At 33.7% G+C, this 21,304-nt stretch overlaps 1 protein-coding gene across 1 annotated transcript in view; it reads right to left on the bottom strand.

The window, feature by feature from the left end:
• The window catches only part of LOC136030909 (atrial natriuretic peptide receptor 1-like), a 259,668-nt gene that overhangs the window by 64,501 nt on the left and 173,863 nt on the right, over nt 1–21,304 (bottom strand). The window lies entirely within an intron of this gene.

Genomic DNA, 21,304 nt, shown 5'->3' with positions numbered 1-21,304 from the left:
AACAGTGCTTGAGCTGTTATATCGATTTAACTGTACTTTAAAAATAATATACTCGAAACATTCCTCATTGGAGAATCTTCAAAAGGTTACATATGACTGAAGGTAGAGTAAAAGAATAAATATATAATTGAGAGATCTTTCAGCTCTCTTTATTTATGACTCTTTAAACTTTTTTGTGACTACGATGAGAGCGTTTGGTCGGTGGGGCGTGTAAGATATATCATGACAACCCGGATGCACACAACGTCTTTTGATTGAGCTCAATATTCCTCTTAAAATTCTTTAAAAGTTCAAATTCAATACCCTAGCCGTTATTGAAATATTTCACATGCGCTCTTCTGACAACCTTGATGCAAACAACACCTTATAATTTATTTTAATTTCCCCCTCAACATTCCCTGATATTTCATCTTAATACCATTAAGCTTTTCAGGTCCATCCAGGATCAAACATTCCCATATATCCCAATAACAAACCCTATATGCAAACAACTGACAAATTGCCTAAATTACAGCACTAACCTTGGGGCCGTAGGAGGGGCGCCTTAAAAATCGAGGTACACCGGGCTGATTGCCCTCATATCACTTTTCATTACAGTTCTCAAAACATGCCAGAAAATTTCAACTTAATACCATCAGCTCTTCCTGATACACCTTTTTGACAACCACCATGCACTTAGTGTGTTTTGCTTTTGTTCAGCATCCCCTTTAACTTTTCCTGAGTTTTACTTTAACACCCTAAGCCTTTTTTAGACTCATGGCTCAAAGTTATATATATATATATATATATATATATATATATATATATATATATATATATATATATATATATATATATATATATATATATATATATATATATATATATATATATATATATATATATATATATATATATATATATATATATATATATACCATTATCAATTTCTTCTATTTTCTATTTCAAACTACCCTAAAAAAATAAATCAATAAAAAACGACAATTAATTCACCTTTCCAGACACCTATACCCACCAATATAACCAAATTTTCAAATTTTATTACCTTTTCTTCAACTCAACAACAGGAGGATAGGGACCATCTCCCTCCAAACACGCCATACAAAAAAGACGTATAGATGTATGTACAAGCTCAAAAACATACGTATACCAATATACACATATATATATATATATATATATATATATATATATATATATATATATATATATATATATATGCACACATACCCAAACTTATTAACTAATTAAAACTTCATTCGGCATTCCTTAATTCTATTTTTAGTGTTGATAGGGGAAGAGATAGATTACAATTATTCCTAAGAAGAAACTTGATCGGTCGGATTTAGTTAACGGTTGAGGGACCATCCACTACCTCATGGACTTTCGACATGAATCGACCTTATCCAATACCTGTAACAGCTCATATTCATAAAAATACGCAGGTATTGCCTTCTTACGATACTGAACAACAAACAGAACTGACTGAAATATTACAAACTGGTTAACTGGAAAGATGTTCAATATAATATACATACTCTGAGTACTTGATTTATTTGGTAACAAAACAGGACATGGAACATATTCTTTCAGTACTCGTAATCCTTTGTTCTGTTGTCTCTGGAGTGACAATAAGTGATTACTAGATGTATTCACATAAAAAAGTGGGCAATAATTAAGGTAAGAATGTATTAGGCTAAAATAGACAGACCTCGATGCATTATCAGGTCAAATAAACTTCAGGTGACGCATCATTCCAATATTTATGCTGAAGTTCAACTGATGATGGCTAATATGGTGCTTGAATGACTGGTTTTCATCAATGATATTTCATAAGTAACGTACAAAGCTAATACGCTCAATATGCAAGTTGTTTGAAGCCACAACTGACGGGAGTCCAGGACAAGAAGTTGAATTCCGAGAGTAAATAATAAATTTTGTCTCCTCAGAACCTGCTGTCAGACGATTAGACTTAAACCACAACAGAATTCTATTAATCAACTGACATATATTTTGCCGAAGTATCAGATCATTGAGTCCGGAGACACTACATTCCGTATACAAGCGAACAACACTGTAAATTCGAGACCTATTGACGACTCACTCAAGTCACTGATTTAATCAAGAAAAGCAAGGAGCCAAGCACAAATCCTTGTGCAACCCCAATGTTGTTCGACTGCTGTACTGTTCTAGATGTGCAGTCACCATCAGCAACAAATTGTTTCCGGTCTTGTAAGTACGACATAATGAAAGAGCAGGATGGTCCTCTTATCTCAGAATCATGCAATTTATGATCCGAAATACAATGGTAAATTGTGTCAAATGCTTTATTAATGTCAAAAATACAATTGCTCGAATATCACCACTACCTAAAACGTCATGAATAAACTGAGTAACAACTAAAACCGCAGGTTGGGTAGAATGGTTTCTACTGAAAACGAATAATGATTTAAAAAAGTAATTGATCTTCCCTACAAATGAAACGAGACGATTACATAAATAACGTTCAATAAGTTTAGAAAAAGCCGATAAAATAGAAATCGGACAATGATTATTTGGATCTTCTGAATCATCTCCCTCATGTAACGCAACTATTTTAGCGCCTTCAAAGCAATCTGGGAATTTTCCGTACTTAAAATAAAGGTTAATTGCGTGAGCTAAGCACTCCGCAGTTTCAGGAAAAATCATCTTCAGTAAATTTGTACTAGATCCACCCAGATCTTCTGACTTTCCGCTTTTCAAAAGCTTGGAAATTACCAATAATGCTGAAGCCGACACAGGATAAAGAAACTTTGGTACTGTTGCGGTTATGATGATATTGTTGGCTTCTTATTGCTTGCTATACTTTCCTAAAAAGCCAACTCTATATGCACACAATGGGCAACTTGCATAACTTACAGGTCACCCTTCAGGTGCTGTGGGGAGTCATGTCATCCCCAAGGCTTTTTCATTTTTAGACTATTTTGAGCAAAACGACTATCTCAGAATTTTGAACGCGTGTGATTGAGAGGATAGTAACTGAAAAGATCGTGGGATAGAGGGGGGCTGATTTCCCACTGAGCATTTTTCAATTTCCTCCTTAATATTCCACGGAAGTTTTGACTCTATTCCTCAGTTATTTCTGAGATATTGCAGATATTTCTTTTTCATAACCTATGTGCACGTTAGATTTAATTCTATATCCCGCTCATCATTCCCTGAAGTTAATACCTGTGATACACTTAGCCTTAACACGCGTTAATGCCTACTACGCTTAGCCTTTTTGGACCAACTTAGGATCAGCAGCTCCCTCTTTTCCCAACAATAAATCCTTTAACAAAGGATTGTTTATTTAAACAAAGGGGAAACTTTATAATTTACAACGCTTGCCCCGAGGGATGTGGGCGGTCATCTGATCCCCAATGGTATAGTTGCTGAACCTTCTGACTATTTTGAAAAGAAATGACTATCTCAAAATTCTAATCAGTGTTGAGAGAGGGGATCCTAAAAGGATCAGGGTGAAGGAGACCGGCTGCCCTTGATTATTTTCTCAACACCCTCTCCACATGCCCTGAAACTTGATACCTTAAGCTATTCCTCATATATTACTGATGCATCTTTTTGCTAACCAGCTTGGGCGAAAATAGTGTGTATTGATATTGTTCAATATCTCCCTCAACGTTTCTGGAAAGTTTAACCTTTTTTAACCTTATAACCTAAGTGTTTTGGAGATCCAGGATCAAACATGCCACACCGAGTGGTTATAAGACCTTGAGGTCTATTAATGGCACTACTAATCTATCTAATGGCATAAACTATCTATGACTATCTATGACTAATATATTAACTATCTATGTAATGACTAATCTGATGGCACTATTTCCAGACAAATAGCAGTCAAAAATTAAACTTCCGAAATTTTAATGTTAAAATTTAAATAAATGTCGCGTTCCCCAATTTTTTCAAGCCACTAAATATTGTTAGCATGCTATTGTCAAACAGTTCGTGGTAACGAACTGTAGTAAGGAGCGACCCGGCTCAATAGTAACCAAAACTCTAAAAAATGGAATTTTGATACCAATAGCTACATCAAAAGAATCAAATTTTAATGCTGGTTTTAAATATATAAGTTTCATCAAGTTTAGTCTTACCCATCAAAAGTTACGAGCCTGAGAAAATTTTCGTTATTTAAGAAAATAGGGGGAAACACCCCCTAAAAGTCATGGAATCTCAACGAAAATCACATCATCAGATTCAGCGTATCAGAGAACCCTACTGTAGAAGTTTCTAGCTCCTATCTACAAAAATGTGGAATTTTGCATTTTTTGCCACAAGGCAGATCACGGATGCGTGTTTATTTGTTTTTTTGTTTTTTTTTTTCCCAGGGGTGATCGTATCGACCCAGTTGTCCTAGAGTGTTGCAAGAGGGCTCATTCTAACGGAAATGAAAAGTTCTAGTGCCCTTTTTAAGTGACCGAAAAAATTGGAGGGCACCTAGGCCCCCTCCCACGCTAATTATTTTCCCAAAGTCAACGGATCAAAATTCTGAGATAGCCATTTTATTCAGTGTAGTCGAAAAACCTTATAACTATGTCTTTGGGGACGAATTACTCCCCCACAGTCCCCGTGGGAGGGGCAACAAGTTACAAACTTTGACCTGTGCTTACATATAGTAATGGTTATTGGGAAGTATACAGGCGTTTTTAGGAGGATTTTTTTGGTTGGGGGAGGGGTTGAGAAGAGAGGGATATGCTGGGGGAACTTTCCATCGAGAATTTGTCATGGGAGAAGAAAATTTCCATGAAGGGAGAGCAGGATTTACTAGCATTATTTAAAAAAAAAACAATTAAAAAATAAATGTGAAAAAGCTTTTTCAGCTGGAAGTAAGGAACAGCAATAAAACTTAAAACAAACAGAAATTATTACCCATATGAGGGGCTCACCTCCTTCTAATACCTCGCTCTTTACGCTAAAGTATTTTTAGTAATTTCAACTATTTATTCTATGGCTTTTGTGATTCAGGGGTCATTCTTAATGAATTGGGATAAAATTTAAGCTTTAGTGTAAAGAGCGAGGTACTGACGATGGGGCAAATCCCCTCATATATGTAATAAAAACATGAGAATACAAAAGTTCTTTACATAAGCTAATTTATAAGTTACATAAATCTTTTACCAATAAAAATATTCGTGAAAAATTAAAAGTTCTAGTTGCTTTTTTAATTAACCAAAAAATCGGAGGACAACTAGGCTTCGTCCCCCGCTCTTTTTTTCTCAAAATCATTCGATCAAAATTAAGAGAAAGCTATTTAGCAAAAAAAAAAAAAAATATACAAATTTCGTTTTGATTATTCCTCTGCGGAGAGCCAAAAAAACGGGCAAAAATTAATTAATTAAAAAATTTAATCAATGAAAGAAGCGAAGTTGGAACTTGAAATCAACATAAATAACTGATTTGCAGTTTATGAAAAAATCTTTGGAAAAACTTTCAATTAAACTGGCTCGCGATATTTCCGCGTACTTGTAAAATTCTGAAAAACTAACACTTTATGAAAGCTGAGCATTCTAGGATTATTTTCGATAGTTAAAATAATGTAACAAAATTCATGGCTGGTAAAAGACTATGAAGGGCTTTATTAATTATTCTTTTATTTTATACAGACCAATTGGGGATTTTCTGCTTCTAATCCTGTTCTGTTGCATCGATTTTTGTGTTCTGAATACGCTGCTACTTTTTTTTTTGGGGGGGGGGGGAGGGAATTCTACAAATATAGCAAGATATCAGGAGCCAGTTTATTCGAAAAAATTTCCCAAATTTATGCTGCATAAGCGTCGAAGCAGTAATTTTTGTTTCTTTGAAGCTTCAACTTTGCTCTTTAATTTATCAGAAAAACTGTTTTGTTTTTTAATTTGGTTTAAAACATCTTTCTAGATTAATCAGAATTAAAAACTTTTCTAGACTAATGAAAAATTAATAAAACACGTCGGTAGGAGTATAGCTACAAACTCATTTTTGGACTAACCAGGTCATTTGGAGAAGGGGGGATTAAAAACTCCTTATTTATTTGTTGCCAGTCCCTAAAGCTCATATGTATGCATGTGTTTGCTGGGTCGTACTTAGCCCTCGTTTAGACGGCTGGTGGATCACAAGTTATTAAAGGGAAGGAGTTTGGTAGATGTGGCTCAACAATAGAAAACATCGTATAGTATGCAATTTTTATGCATTATATGATAGAAAAATTCGTTTCTCTTATGGTACTTTCACGTGATCCAAGCTGAAAAATCTCCTCCTTGTGTGCATTCTTCGTAAATTTTCTGATTTTTGAGCGATTATGTTGCTCCTGGATTTAAACCTGTTTGGCTACACCTTTTATCAAATGATGATAGCAGGTTTTAGGTGTGTTTGTAATTTTTTTCAATAAAGTATACAGTATTTCTTGAATTGACTTCCATTTTTTCCTACGTGATAACTTTAAAAATACTATTTTACGACGTGTCTTCCTTTTTTCTCTCCTAGATTTTTTTTTTGGCTAAAAACAGTTTAAGTAATCTAATTTTAAATTCCATTTCCAAGAATTATGTTTGTTTTCTTGCATCAAAAACTGTTGAATTTGCAAAAAGCTTTTGTTAGATAATAAATTATTTCCTGACATTACAAAGACTAGAAAGAATAAGGAAACATAGAGATTTTTCGATTTTCCTTATCGCGTTCAGGAATGACTACTGCATGAGCATCATTTTCTGGAGCTGTATCTAACCGCTTTTATTCATAAGCATTTGGTTGTCAAGTAAAAACTGTCTACTCTATTATTTTGAATTAGAATCGAAGGTCATTTCAAACTCTTCTCAAAAAAGAATGTCAATTTGTCAATGTGGCCTTGGTCAATCGATCATCCACCTCGTCATTTCTTTAAAGTTCCCACTTAAGACCCTCAGTCATTCCTTAGTCTCCCCATTTTGAAAACCTCTTTGCACATAAGCTTTTTTTGATTTAGTTTAACACTCCCATCAACATTCTCTGGAAGCTCTGCTTGAATGCACTCAGGTGTATGCTAGACACCTATGAAAGTACATTTAAAGGCTCGAACTAACTCTCCACGAGCCTTCAAGTAAATAAAGGAAGGAGTATGGGGGAGGAATTGATCTCTCATCTCTCTTTATTTAGAGTAAGCCTGAATAACATCACTGAGAGATGATATCTCCTTTATTATTGCAGAAAAATACTTCTGCCATCTATTTTGAAGGTTCATTCAAATAAACTGATCTACTTCATATTTCAGAAAATCATGCACAATGAGGTGTAACGGCACATAAACTACCACAAAAGAGGGACTGTGGGTCATTTTGTAAGTTGGATGCAAAGCCTAAAAGATTTAGTTTTGATTCCCAAACAGTCTAAGTCTCATTGAGCCTTCAATAAATACGGATGAGTTTTGGTGAGGAGGAGGGAGCTAGAAATAGAATTCTTATCCATCTAGATTCTTGGGAAAAGGTTTCGTCTATGTTTTTGTCATTGGTACTTGGGGGGAGTAATAACTCCACTCCCATTGCGACAATCTTTTCTATGTGGTATAAAATACCTCGTTCAATTGTCTCTAGCCACATATGTGGAAAAGCCAAGATGTGGTGGACACAAAGGATGCAAAAATGATTGGGGCTTCCAACTTCGCTTCTTTCATTGATTAAATTTTTTAATTAATTAATTTTCGCTGTTGTTAGGTTTTAGTAATAGAGACACTAAAGGCTGTTTGCCAACTTAAGGCAAAAAACGAACTAAATAAGTCAATGAGAACTGTGCTAAAACAGGAGAGCAAAATAAACTTTCGAAATCCACCGAAATGAAATAAACTTCATGCTTTGTACAATAGATGATTTTATTTGCTAAGGGGTACTGAAGAATGTTATATATGAGTTTTCGTTTGTTTGAGTTCACTGACAGCCTTTAAGCATTCATATTGTCAATGAAACACTCCTGCGTTAGCACTAGGTGGTAAGAAGTTCAAAATTCCCGGTTCAGAAAACTTCTGTTAAGTGTGGAAGGCTATCCAAGCTGATTCGGCAAAAGTCTTTTCATGATAATTATCTAAAGATCTTCGAAAGGCATCTCAAATAACGTGACCCAAAAGATGTATTCAAAACAGTTATGTTCTTTGATGGCCACCAGTGATCATTTTTGGGTAAAAAATGACTAAAGATGGTACTTAATTGTGATGTAATCTGTTTTATCCTATTGTACTATGGCGAGCAAAACAATAAATGCACGTTTGAATGAGACGTTTCAAATATTCTTATACCAATGGTTAAAAAAAAAAACAAAAAAAAAAAAAAAAAAAAAACGTATAATTGACTAGTTCGATCTTTCTTGAGAATTAAATAAAAAACAAGTATGTTTAAAGGAAAATAAGGAGCAACATCAAAACTTAGAACGAACAGAAATTACTCCGTATATGAAAGGGGCTTTTTTTCCTCAACGCCTCGCTCTTTACGCTAAAGTTTGACTCTTACTCTTAACTCTACTTTTTAAAACAGTAAGACAATTTAGCGTAAAGAGCGGGGTGTTGAGGAGGAAAAGCCCCTTTTATATACGGAGTAATATCTGTTCGTTTTAAGTTTTGATGTTGCTCCTTACTTTCATTTAAAAAACGTGTTGTTTTTTATTTAATTTCTGGACGTTTTTGAATTAATGCATGTTTTGGTCTTGGCTCTCCGCACATAAATAATTAAAACGAAATTTGCATATTAATTAATTGCAATTAATCGGAAGATTTTGAGAAAAAGGAGCGAGGGAGGAGGCCTAGTTGTCCTCCAATTTTTTTATTACTCAAAAAGGCAACTAGAACTTTTAAGTTTTTACAAACGTTTTCATTGGTAAAAAATATACGTAACTTACGAGTTAACTTACGTAACGAACTTCTATATTCGATATTTTTATTGCATGTATATGAGGGGGTTCAACCCTCGTCGATACCTCGCTCTTTACACTAAAACTTAAATTTTGTTCCAATTCCTTAAGAATGACCTCTGAATCACAAAGGCCGTAGAATAAGTAGTTGAAATTACTAAAAATACTTTAGCGTAAAGAGTGAGGTATAATGAGGAGGTAAACTCCTCATATGCGGAAAAATTTTTGTTCGTTTCAAGTTTTAATGCTGCTCCTTACTTTCAGTAGAAAAAAACTTTTCATATTTATTTTTTCATTGTTTTTTCAAATAATGCTAGAAAATCCTGCTCCCCCTTCATTAAAATTCTCGTCCCCCATGGTAAGTTCCTCCATGGAAATATCCTCCCACGTACCCCCCCCCCCTCAACTCTCTTCTCTTAACCAAAAATGCCCCTGAAAACATATGTACACTTCCCAGTAACCATTACTATATGTAAACATAGGTCAAAGTTTGTAACTTGCAGCCTCTCCCACGGGGACTGCGGGGGAGTAAGTCGTCCCTAAAGCCATAGTTATTAAGTTTTTTGACTATGGTGAATAAAATGGCTATCTCAGAATTTTGATCCGGTGACTTTTGCGAAAAAATAAGCGCGGGAGGGGGCTTAGGTGCCTTCCAATTTTTTTGGTCACTTAAAAAGGGCACTAGAAATTTTAATTTGCGTTAGAATGGGTACTCTCGCGGCATTCTAGGGCCACTCAGTCGATACGATTACCCCTGGGAAAAAAACAAACAAAAAAACAAATAAACATGCATCCGTAGTCTGTCTTCTGGCAAAAAAGCGAAATTCCACATTTTTGTAGATTAGAGCTTGAAACCTATACAACAAGGTGTTATGATACGCTGAATCTGATGGTGTGATTTTCGTTAAGATTGTATGACTTTTAAGGGGTGTTTTCCCCAATTTTATAAATTGAGGCAAATTTTCTTAGGCTCGTAACTTTTGACAAATATAACTGATCTTGATGAAACTTATATATTTAAAATCAGTATTAAAATGCGATTCTTTTGATGTAGCTATTGGTATCAAAATTTCATTTTTTAGAGTTTCTGTTACTATTGAGCCGGGTCGCTCCTTACTACAGTTCGTTACCACGAACTGTTTGAAAAATATGAAATTTCATAGGTACTTAAGTAATGCACGAAAAACACTCGAGAAGTGAATTTTGGTTAATGCTAATGAAATAAAAAAAAATATGATGAAAATAATATTTTATTAGCTTTATTTATAATACTTTATTAGCGAAATTGTAAAAACTACTACAAAGAATTAGGGAATGGTACCGCCCATAGCGTATTATAGTAAATACGTAATCTAAACTAACCTAATACCAAGAAAATACCAACTAAATAGTTAATTGAAATATAACTACTATGTATTTTTCCAGTGAGCCGAGGCTAATTGTCGGGTATTTTCAACGTAAAAAGTGGGTAATGTCTCATGGTAGTGATCCAAATTCTCGAGTGTTCTTCTATAATACTTAAGTACCATTTTATATTTCGAAGCTTGGCTTCTTAAATTTGATGGTGTGATTTTCTTCAGCACCGAAATATTTCAGCACCATATTTTCAGGCTCTATTCACTCTTTTTCTTAAACTATGCAAAATTGCATTATGCTAGTAATGAAACTTAATAAATTACACAAATTGGGTATAATTATGCAAATTAAGCACCTTTGGTTCATATTTGGTTTAAGAACTTAGATGTTTCCAATTTTTAAGCTTTTGCTTTACCTATCCTTATTTATAAACTCCTTGACTGTATCTGCAAGGGTACAAAAAAATCTTTGATTTAGTTCAAGCCTGGGAACTTACAACAAAAGGACTGATCTATGGCTTATTATAATTTTTGCCTGGCCACACAATGATGAAATAACAATCCAAAGTTTTTTGGGGAAAAAAATTAATATTTGACCAATTTGCATTAGAATAATAAAAACAAGGAAGATATATACAGTCGTAAATCTCTTTACTCTGCTATTGTGCAACAGACATAACATGTCGGCAGTGAAAGAATATAATACATTTTGTTAGCCATATGGAATCAAGAAAACCACTAACAACACACTTAATGAATATAAGCCCGTCTTATTCCTTAGTTTTTTTTTTAACATATATAAGTTGGATAGAGGGATATTCTTTGACTTTTATTACCACAGATCTCTTTTCTTAGGGAATAATAAATGTTTTTCACTACAAAGTTGCTGTCTTAAAAGTTGTATGGTGTACTATAAGAAATGCTTTTCAAAGCTTAGAACTGGAAACTTTTGTGTCAAGGCAGCGACAATTGTCTTATCTGAGGTTTTTTCCGGATTACACGCTGATGGGGCAATGGGGGGACTGCTACTTCTTGAGATTTATTCCCAATTTTGGGATTTCAGTCCTTGGCGTGAAATTTAGGAAAATCAAACTAAGCAGAAAATTATATTAAGCATGTTTTAAATATTTAAATACTAACTATCTTTATAAATCTTATACTTTATATATCTTGGGTGTTTTGTTTCAAGTGTTAGGGTTTTTTTGCGCTTGAATACATATATATATATATATATATATATATATATATATATATATATATATATATATATATATATATATATATATATATATATATATATATATAGATATATATATATGATGTATGTATTTACTGTCTTTATAAACGAGCAATAACTGTATATTTATGTATTTTTTGTCGAAAACGCCTCCATGCTTTTTGAGGAAAATTACTATCATGGGATATTTCCGCATAAAAAAGAAAACGATCTAGATAGGTCAGAAGTCTCAGAAAATTCGTTATGAGCCTTAACTTAAGTTTTTGCAAATTACGTCATGTTCTTTGTTAGTACATCATATAAGCATTTCTCATGACATCATATATGACATCGAATAAGCATTTTCTTATATGATGCCATGGATAGCATAAATAAGGTGTTGAGTTTCCAATACATCACTTATTTATATAATATAACGTCTGTTGGAAGGCCTAAACGACGAAAATTTAAACCATCAAGTGCGATAACACCTTTACGGACAAAAAGCAAAGGCCATTGCTAAATTATCTAAAGGAATGAAAATCTGAAAACATGACAAAAATTAAAATCTAAAAAACGGAATCAAAATCTAAAAACCTGTCAAAATGAAAATGAACAGCAAAGACACCGGCGGTTAGAAGATGTTCGAAAACGACAATTAGAGCGTGTCGAAAATGAGAATGAAGAGCAAAGACACACGCGGTTAGAAGACATACGATACCAAGCATGTGAACAAGTCAAAAATGAAAATGAAGAGTAAAGACACACTTGGTTAGAAGACACAGGATACCGAGCATGTGAGCGAGTCAATGAAAATCAACCTAGACGGCGAGAACTAAAACGCGTCAACATTAAAAATATGATGATTGGGTTTGGAAATTTGACATGGATAAGTTCATCAGTACCTACCATAACTTTAAGAATAAAAGACGTGGGCTTAGAAACAGAAGTTTTGTCCCACCACCTGAACAATTAAAAGAAACAAAGGTTCAACGATATGTCTCTCATAATGACAAAAGACAAGCTGAGGCAAAAGAAGAAGTTTTAGTCCCACAACCTGAACATTAAAAGAAACAAAGATGGTCATCAACGCCTACCATAAGTTTGAAAATCAAAAATCTAGACTAGATAGATCTTCGGAAGAAAAGTAATTTTTTGTCCCACCACCTGAACAAATAAAAGAAACAAAGGCTGGGCGATGTGTCTTTCATAATGACAAAAGACAAGCCGAGGCAAAAGAAGAAGTTTTTTCCTACTACCCAAACAATTAAAAGAAACAAAGGTTCGGCGATATGTCTTTCATAATGACAAAAGCCAAACTGAGGCAAAAGTTAAAGGTACAGTAAAAAAAAAAGACCGTAACTGTACTAAGGCACTTCTTCTAATTTAAGGTCCATTTGGAAGTCATAACATCAAGAAAAGGCTCAAATTGTCTGCGTTTAGAATACAAGTGACAATGACAATCCATATATAGAAGCCTGCCTCATGCTGATTGCAGGAGTCCGGCCCTCGGCATGTGACAGGCTTCTATATATGGATTCTAGTTGTTGCTTGTCTTTTAACCGCAGTTATTTGATTATTCAAGCAGGTCCGGTTTCTAAAACGATTTCTACTAAGCTTCAAGATTTTGGTTTTCCTTTTAAAGGTTTTGAATTGTGGTAATCCCTTGTCAAGATATATACAAATATTTTTGCAATTGTTAGTTTCTTGCTCTTTAAGCAATTTAACGTCTTTTCATACTAAATCTTTCCAAAGATATTATTTGATTATTCAAGCAAGTCTGATTTCTAACAATGGTTTTTACTAAGCTTCAAGCTTTTGGTCTTCGTTTTTAAGGTTTTCGAATTATTTTAATCCCTTGTCAAAATATATACGAATATATCTATTTATATAAAAATAAGTTGTATGTGTGTTATGTCTGTCTGTCTGTCTGTCCGCATATGACGTCTGAATTAGTTCATCATATACCAATTCAAAAACGAATGTATTCAAGCCCGAAGTAGCTGAGTTGGTAACGCGTTATGTTCCAGGTTCTATGTCCGAGAGGTTGTAGGTTCGAACGAACCTGCAACCTCTTGTCAGAGGTTGTAGTTTTACGCTACTTTTTGTAGTTTTACGCTAGGTAAAAACTACAAAAAAAAAACTAAACAGAAAAAACTAAAAACTAAAAAAATCTAAAAAAAACTAGAAAAAAGGTAAAACTACAAAAAAACTAAAAAGAAAAAAAAACTAAAAACTAATAAAAAAATAAAAAAGCTAAAAACTAAAAAAACTAAAAAAGAAACAAAAATAAAAAAAGGAAAAAAACTGAAAAATAAAGGAGAAAAACAAAACTAAAAAAAAAATAAAAATAAAAATAAAAGAAACTAAAAAGATAAAAACTACAAAAAAAAAACTAAAAAGAAAAAACTAAAAAAACTAAAAAAAAGGTAAAAACCAAAAAAAAACTAAAAAGAAAAAAAGGGGAAAGACACAAAAATTTATTTCATCATATACCAATTCAAAAACGAATGTATATACAGACCAGGACACCGGGACACAAATGACGACCGGGACACAGGGAATATAAATGACGACCGGGACACAGGGACACAACTACAACGGGGACGCCGGGGGGCACAGGGGAATATATAAATGACGACGGGGACACAGGAAATGTTCAATTAGCAATCACCATCAACAAAGCTCAAGGGCAATCATTAGAATCATGAGGTATAACTAAAAAAAACTAAAAAAAAGGTAAAAAACTAAAAAAAAGACCAATTCAAAAACGAATGTATATACAGACCGGAACACCGGGACACAAATGACGACCGGGACACCGGGACACAGGGAATATAAAGGACGACTGGGACACTCAAAGAGAAATTACAGACATGGACACCGGGACACAAATGACGACCGGGACACAGGGACTATAAATGACGACCGGGACACAGGGACAAAACTACAACGGGGAAGCCGGGGGCACAGGGGGATATATAAATGACGCCGGCGACATAGGGAATGGTTGATTAGCAATCACCATCAACAAAGCTCAAGGGCAATCATTAGAATCAAGAGGCATAGATCTGAATACGGATTGTTTTCCCAAGGACAATTATATGTTGCGTGTTCAAGAGTCGGTAAACCTGACAATCTATTTAGACAATGGGACAGCGAAGAATGTTGTATATTCGCAAGTTTTACGTAGTTAAAACATATATATATATCTATCTATATTCACAGGTGGGACACAGGGACACAACTACAATGGCTCGCAGCTAATATGGCGCGTAACGACTTACGCGCGCGGGAGGACTTGGGGGGGCGCGAAGCGCCCCCACCAGCTAGATGTTGGGGTGGCACGAAGCGCCACCCCAACAGCTAGTATATTTATGTAATTACCAGTTTTTTGCTCTTTAAGAAATTTAATTTAAAATTCTCTATGCATGAAAATCTTCACATTTTCCTCATAAGAAGTGTGACAAATGTGACAACGTCATTGCATAACTAATGTATATACATGTACTAATAAACACGTATACATATGTACTAAAACACATGTACTAATTACAATACTAATTTATACATGAAAATCTTCAATTTTTTCACTTAAGTGTGACAAATGTGGCAACGTCATTGCAATACTAATGTATATTAAAATGACATCACTCAGGTAAATAATTGTTTTACAAATTAAAGGTTCTTGACGAATTTTTTCAAACTTCTTACCTATCTAATACGTTTATTTTTTAGGCCAGAATATTCCAGGATGCCAATTTTCCCGAAAACATGTGGAGCCGTTCTCGAGAAAAAAATACATACATACATAAACAAATAAATAAATATTCAATTATTGCTCCTTTATAATGATAATACATAAAGTAATTATCATGGAATACTCAGAATATTTCAGTGCTTGAAAATATATTTGATAGAATATTCTACTGGCGTCATGCTAGCCTTAAAACTAATAAAATTAAAATTAAATTAAATCTATTAAATTAAAATTAAGTTAGATTAAGATTAACCTATATTAAGATTATGGAATCACGATTTATACTTTATATGAATATTGGATTCTTCTTCTTTTTCTTCTTTAAAAAATATGGAAACACGAGTTCCAGAAATATAGCTTTGTTTAAGAATAGTATTTTCCTTCTTCTTCTTTTTAAGATTATAGAATCATGATTTCCAGAAATTAGTCTTTAAGAATAGTGTCCTGTTCTTTTTCCTTTTAAAAATTATGGAATCACGAGTTTCAGAATAATACCCTTTTCTTTTAAGAATAGTCTGTTTCTCTTCAACTTTTTAAAAAATCATTGAATCAGAGTTCCAGAAATGAACCCTTAAAAATATTGTATTCTTCTTCTTCTTCCACTTTAAAAATTAATGAGTTCCAGTAATATAGCCTTTTCTTATAAGAATAGTGTATTTCTCTTCAACTTTTTTTTTTGAAAATTATTGAATTATTGAGTCTCAAAAGTATGTGATCAAGATAGTCTACTCGTATTACCTTTCAAAGAAATTACATTCACCCTTTCACAAGCTTAATCTGAAAAAAAGTGTTTTAATAACCCATGTTCGAATGTTTATTGCACAGAAGAAGACGAAAAGGAAAAAAAGCTCAAGCACTTTCAATTAAATATACTTTTATGTTCATGGAGATTAAGTAGATGAAGCCAAAGATAAATTATGAAGTAATTATGAGTTTTATTATTAAGAAAAAATACGCCAGTAAGATATTGTTTTCCAGGAAATTTATGACAAAGTAAATCATCCATGGCGAATAAAACACGGTTGACACTTTAATAAATTTGGATGAAGCTTCTGTTAACTGCAGAAATACAGAGGAATTAGAAAATAATAGTAAAATTGGTAAAAAAAAGCCGAAGGGGAGTTTATAGCACTAAATTTGTAGATCATTTTTGAAGCTTCTCCGATAAGTTTCCTTAGAGAAACTGATCTAGTCATGACCCTTCTAAAGAGCAAAATATTATTTAAATAGCAAAAATTTTAAACTATAAGTTTATCCTTCTTAACTTGAATATTTACAAACAGAGTAAAAGCAACAGAGCACAAACAAATAAATCTCTCAGTTAATTAAAAATATAAATTAATACAAATTTAACTAAAATCAAAAAATGGTACTTGTTGGTTATTGGAAACACACTCAACAATAACTACTACTACTACTACTTATAACTAACTGCAGCACCAAGCCACCTGAGGCCAACACAGCTACGCACGCTCCTTCTCAAACATCAAAAGTAAAACAGTTCAAAATAGGGATGATACTTTTTTATTGACAGTGAATAGATATAAAATTATTTAACTGGATATTTCGAACACATATACAGTGTTCGTCATCAGCAGTAAAACTGATTTACTGAAAAGTTTTAATGCTTTTTTTTTGAATAGAAAACTGAAAAGCAGTAAATGTTTTACTGCTGATGACGCACACTGTATATGTGTTCGAAATATCCAGTTAAATATTTTATATCTATTCACTGTCAATAAAAAGGTATCATCCCTATTTTGAACTGTTTTACTTTCGTCATGGAAAGGCAGTGTGGTCTTCCAAGTTATCTTCTCTAACATCATATATTCAAGGCCTCCCTCTTTACAACCTCCCAGGAAGTTCCTATTTCCTTTAACTCTTTATTTATGACATCCTCCCAACCCAGACGAGGATGACCTGCTTTCCGTGTAGCCCCAGAAGGTTGGCCAAAAATGACAATTTTCGGCAATCTTTGATCTTCCATCCGCAGGACGTGGCCTAGTAATCTCAACCTTTCTTTCATTATAGCCCTAGAAAGTGAGATTGAACCACCTTTTTCATACAACCTACTGTCAATTTCTCTGGAAAAAATCTAGTAAATTTTCGTCCGCTTTTCGGAGCGTTCATGCTTTAGAGCTATTTTTGACCACTGTCATCACTGTAGCGTCCAACATTCTAATTTTGGTTTGAATACATATTTTCCTATTCTTCCAAACTTTTTTTAACTATGGAAAAACACCCTGAGCCTAAGCTATTCTACTTTTAACATCTTCACTGCTCCCACCGTCTTTACTAATAATTAAATAAAAAAAACAAGTTTTTTCAACTGATAGTAAGGAGTGACATCAAAACTTAAAACGCACAGAAATTACTTCGTATATGAAAGAGGCTGCTTCCTCATCAACGCCCCGCTCTTTACGCTAAAGTTTGACTCTTTCTCTCAATTCTTCTTTCTAAAACAGTAAAAAACTTTAGCGTAAAGAGCGGGGCGTTGATGAGGAAGCAGCCTCTTTCATATACGAAGTAATTTCTGTGCGTTTTAAGTTTTGATGTCACTCCTTACTATCAGTTGAAAAAACTTGTTTTTTTTATTTAATTTCTGAACGTTTTTGAATCAATGCATGTTTTGATTTTGGCTCTCCGCAGAGGAATAATCAAAACGAAATTTGCATATTTTTTTTTTTGGCTCAATGGCCTTCTCATAATTTTGATCGAATGATTTTGAGAAAAAAAGAGCGGGGGACGAAGCCTAGTTGCCCCCCGATTTTTTGGTTAATTAAAAAGGCAACTAGAACTTTTAATTTTTTACGAATCTTTTTATTGGTAAAAGATTTACGTAACTTATAAATTAGCTTACGTAAAGAACTTTTGTATTCTCATGTTTTTATTACATATATGAGGGGATTCGCCCCATCGTCAGTACCTCGCTCTTTACACTAAAGCTTAAATTTTATCCCAATTCATTAAGAATGACCCCCTGAATCACAAAAGCCGTAGAATAAGTAGTTGAAATTACCGAAAATACTTTAGCGTAAAGAGCGAGGTATTAGAAGGAGGTGAGCCCCTCATATGGGTAATAATTTCTGTTTGTTTTAAGTTTTATTGCTGTTCCTTACTTCCAGCTGAAAAAGCTTTTTCACTTTTATTTTTTAATTGTTTTTTTTTTTAATAATGCTAGTAAATCCTGCTCTCCCTTCATGGAAATTTTCTACTCCCATTACAAATTCTCGAAGGAAATCTCCCCCAGCATATCCCCCTCTTCTCAACCCCTCCCCCAAACCAAAAAAATCCTCTTGAAAACGCCTGTATACTTCCCAATAACCATTACTATATGTAAGCACAGGTCAAAGTTTGTAACTTGTTGCCCCTCCCACGGGGACTGTGGGGGAGTAAGTCGTCCCCAAAGACATAGTTATAAGGTTTTTCGACTACGCTGAATAAAATGGCTATCTCAGAATTTTGATCCGTTGACTTTGGGAAAATAATTAGCGTGGGAGGGGGCCTAGGTGCCCTCCAATTTTTTTGGTCACTTAAAAAGGGCACTAGAACTTTTCATTTCCGTTAGAATGAGCCCTCTTGCAACATTCTAGGACAACTGGGTCGATACGATCACCCCTGGGGAAAAAAAACAAAAAACAAAAAAACAAATAAACACGCATCCGTGATCTGCCTTCTGGCAAAAAATGCAAAATTCCACATTTTTGTAGATAGGAGCTCGAAACTTCTACAGTAGGGTTCTCTGATACGCTGAATCTGATGGTGTGATTTTCGTTAAGATTCTATGACTTTTAGGGGGCGTTTCCCCCTATTTTCTAAAATAACGCAAATTTTCTCAGGCTCGTAACTTTTGATGGGTAAGACTAAACTTGATGAAACTAATATATTTAAAACCAGCATTAAAATGCGATTCTTTTGATGTAGCTATTGGTATCAAAATTCCATTTTTTAGAGTTTTGGTTACTATTGAGCCGGGTCGCTCCTTACTACAGTTCGTTACCACGAACTGTTTGATAATACCAAGGTAAGTGAAGCTGCTCACCTGATCAATCTTTTCGTTACCCAACGTCCCCTTTTCATCTTCACTTATTCCTAGCCTTAGTGACTTAGTCTTCTTAACATTAATTTTCAAACCTATTCTAGCACTCTGAACTCACAAAACCTATAAAAATTCATTCATTTTGCTCACACGTTCATCTAATATACTTAAATTATCAGCATAATCTAAGTCCAGGAGCGTTTTTCCTCCCCATTTGATTATGTGGTCTCCAATATACAAATAGAAAGTTCGTTACGTAAGTTAATTTGCAATCTGAAAATCCCTCATGTACTTAATATGAGGGGTTTGCCCCCTCGTCAATACCTCGCTCTTTATGCCAAGGTTCAAATTTTGTAAAATAATGGCCAATATAAGTTATAATTTGTTTGCGTTATTTTCCGGCCAATTATAGCATTTTATTTTACCTTAAGCAGCTTCACAACTATGATTTTTATGTGATAATAAATCAAAAATATTGCATGTATTCGGCTTATGGTTGTTATCAATTAAAAAAAAAAAATGTTTTTTTTTCCAACTGAAAATAGACCTAAGGAATAACATAAAAATTAAATGAAGATAAATTATTACGTATATCATTTAAAGATCTTTTGTTACATTTATTTCAGTCATTTGAGAATTGCTCAACTTGTGACTTTCATTTTCATAAAAACAATTCCGACCTCTTTGGCCGTATTGTTACTATGCCTTAAAATTAGTTCTGCAAATCTCGCTATTTTAAGTTACGTGAGAGAATCTTTCCATGGAGAAATTTCTCGTGGGAGAAGAGAATTTTCCACGGAGGAAAATTATTTAAAAAACAATCAGCAATTAAATAAAAAAACTAGTTTTCAACTGAAAATAAGAAGCAACATTAAAACTTAAAACAAACAGAACATATTACGTATATGAGATTGGTCGCCTCTCCTCAGTAGCTCGCTCTTACGCTAAAGTTTCTTTTATAACTTTTAAAAGAGGATATTATTCTAATTAAATGCCCTTTGTGATTCAGGAGTCATTCTTAAACAACTGAAATAAAATTCAAACTTGGGTTATCATAAGGTAATTATTAGTTTAAAAAAGTAAAATTAATAAACAAATTTAGTTTTAATTATTTACGTACGGTGAGCCAAATTCAAAACCTGCATTACTTCAACATTCAAAAAAAAATAACTGGCAGTAAGGAGCAACATTAAAACTTAAAACGAACAGAAATTATTCTATGCATGAGAGCGGATGTCCCCTCCTCAACGCCCCGCTCTTTGCGCTAAAGTTTTTATTGTTTTAAAAGGTAGAGTTGTGACAAAGAATCAAAACTTACGTAAAGAGCGGGGTGTTGAGGAGGGGACAGCCCCTTTCACCTACAGAATAATTTCTGTTCGTTTCAAGTTTTAATGTCGCTTCTTTTGGTTAATTTTTTTTGGACTCAGGCGAATGCATTGGACTATAATTTAAGCCAAATTGGGGGGAGGGGGAAGGTTACGTTACGCTAGGTTGGGTTAGTATAGGTTTCCAAAATTTTGTTTCCAAAGTATTATTTTATCATCATGTTTTGTTATATTTCATTAGGATTAACCTAACTCCACTTCTCGAATGTGTTTCCAATAACCAACAAGTACCCAAAGAAATTACCCAAACCTTGTTTTTGAGAAACTACTTATTGAGGCTTGACCGCTTCACTTTTAAAATAGTTCATTTCTCTGTATGACTTTCAAGTTTTACCTTTTACAACAGTTTTGTATTATGTATTCATACAAATTCCTATTATACTGATGGCTAATTGATCATGTCATTCAAAGTATCTGATTTTTTTCCCTATTTTTGGTAGCTCCTTTTTTTATAAAACAGTTCGCGGTAAGCAACTGTAAGCAAGGAGCTACCCGACTCAATAGTAACCGAACTCTAAAAAACCAATAGATACGTCAAAAGAATAAAGTTTTTTATGCTAATTTAAAGATATAAGTTTCATCAAGTTTAGTCTTACCCAACAAAAGTTACGAGCCTGAAAAAAAACTGCATGATTTTCAAGAAAAGGGGGATACACCCCCTAAAAGTAG

Source organism: Artemia franciscana, chromosome 9, assembly GCF_032884065.1.
Source record: "Artemia franciscana chromosome 9, ASM3288406v1, whole genome shotgun sequence".
Classification (NCBI taxonomy): domain Eukaryota; kingdom Metazoa; phylum Arthropoda; class Branchiopoda; order Anostraca; family Artemiidae; genus Artemia; species Artemia franciscana.
The sequence above is the reverse complement of the archived record's forward strand: the minus strand, read 5'-3'. Positions and strand labels throughout refer to the sequence as shown.